Here is a 2063-nt window from a genome sequence, read left to right as displayed (position 1 = left end):
TTTACACCAGTTACCCCACTGGTTCGCCCGCTTGCCGGGTTCTCAGTTGCAGGGGGGAGGTCGCGCGGAGCTCCTCTCAGCCAATCACACAGCTCACCCGCCTCAGTGGGCGGAGCCGGAATGCAAACCGAGGACCACCGAGGAATCAGCTCCAGACTAAACAATGGGTCTCCACCTCTAATGATCTTGAATATTTTGCAAAACGCCTTCAGTAAACCATCTTTTACTGATATCATTTTACAGTTTTCAGTGATTTTGAAAAAGTATTTATGCCTATTAAGCTTTTTCAAACTTTGATATAATTAATCAGGGTTTTATTCTACAGACTAACACAGCAATGCAATGGTTTGCAAAAAAAAAGAAAAAAAAAAGAATAAAAGTCAGAAAACTTCAGAAGTAATCTATTGTTTTTTTAATCGATGGTATCCATCAAGGGCCATTCTTCCAGGACTGAAATCGTGCAAGGCCAAGACCAGAACCTCCAAGACAGAGGTCTAATGTTTAGAGTTTGACTAATATTTCTGTACATTGTTTGTTTGTTTTTGTATACCACAAATGCAAAATTAATGGAAAAACTGAATCTAAGTTATTAAATGGAGCCACACATTGTTACATAGTCAGGATCCTGAAAACCTGGAAGGTTAGTCAGCCCAGAAACAGATACATCTTCTCACAATAGTGAAATAATTATTTTTTGTGTAATTTTTAACCTTTCAACACACAAGTAAAAAAGAAAGAGAGAGAGAAAAAAGACAATCCCAAAAACAAAATAAACAAAACAAAAAGAAAAAGCAAAATAAAGAGAAAACAACTAAACTAATTTAATATTCAAATGGGGTTGAATATAAAAGTATGGCATACTTTTCAGATTTCTTTTTCTTTTAATCCTTCATTTTCCACTTTACATCTGTCAGAACGATAAGACAAAATGTGAAAACATTCAAGAGGAATGAATCCATTCATAAGGTATTATAAAACCAAAAATTATTAGTAGGAGAAAACAAATGTTTGGCCTTAGAATTAAATAAACACTGACAAACCTATTCAAGCATATTGTGGGAGAAAAGAACATTCATTTCAATTTAAGAATTGCAGGGAAGACCGAAACGGGAGACTCCACCTCTACCCATCAAATTCCCATCCAGTTGAGTTTACTTAATAATATTTCTGTATATTCCTTAAAAGAAAATGACAACCAATCCAACTTGTGTTACAGAACCTGGTACAGATACATATTCCAGACAATAGGTGGCAGTATAGGCCCATGCATGTACGACCCAACTTCCAAACGTGTGCAGACACCGTCCCTGCTGTCTGAGAAATAAAAGCATGGACAAAGTGACGGCCTCACACAGATCACGCTCTGCAAATCAAACAGTTATGCGTAGAAGAGACAAAGCACAGTAAACGGGCTCAGATTGGAGCAGTTATGAATTATTTACAGCACACTGCCTCCCAGAGAGAGACAGAGAGAGAGAGAGAGAGAGAGAGATGGATGGTTACGTCAGCCGGTGATTTGTCTGAAGATTTTACTAAAAAATAAAAAAAGACTTCCTTTTATCTGAGTGTGAGAAACAGAGAAGTCAAGAGGGAGCTCCAGCTTCCAAAATTCCTCCTTTCATTCATTATGGAGGCTGAATTTGAATGCAGCTGCGATCTCAGCACATCATATCACATGAAATAGGTCAGTTGAGCCGGAGTCGGAGCGCCGCGCTCAGCTATCCGTTTTCAGGAGGCTGCTGGCCGAAATCCATCGATGTAAAGAGGGGGAGGGGGGGATGAGAGGAGGCGACGCTGAACGCAGAGCACGGGGGACAAACACAAGGGGGTCAAGAGGTCAGTGGAGCTACAGCATCAGTGGTGAAGCCTTCACTGTTCACTGCAAGCAAATAAATGCAATTTGAACAAAGATAAATGCAAGTTAAATGGAACCAAATACGCTAAAGTAAGCATCAGTATACATATTGGAAGACCAAGACATTGTCTGAGTTGTCAAATTCATAATTTATATAATAATAATACTGTATTTAGACATGAACAAGAACGCATTTATCTCGAAAAGG

The sequence above is a fragment of the Poecilia formosa genome, unplaced genomic scaffold, assembly GCF_000485575.1.
Source record: "Poecilia formosa unplaced genomic scaffold, Poecilia_formosa-5.1.2 Scaffold150, whole genome shotgun sequence".
Taxonomy (NCBI): Eukaryota; Metazoa; Chordata; class Actinopteri; order Cyprinodontiformes; family Poeciliidae; genus Poecilia; species Poecilia formosa.
Note: the sequence above shows the minus strand (reverse complement) of the source record.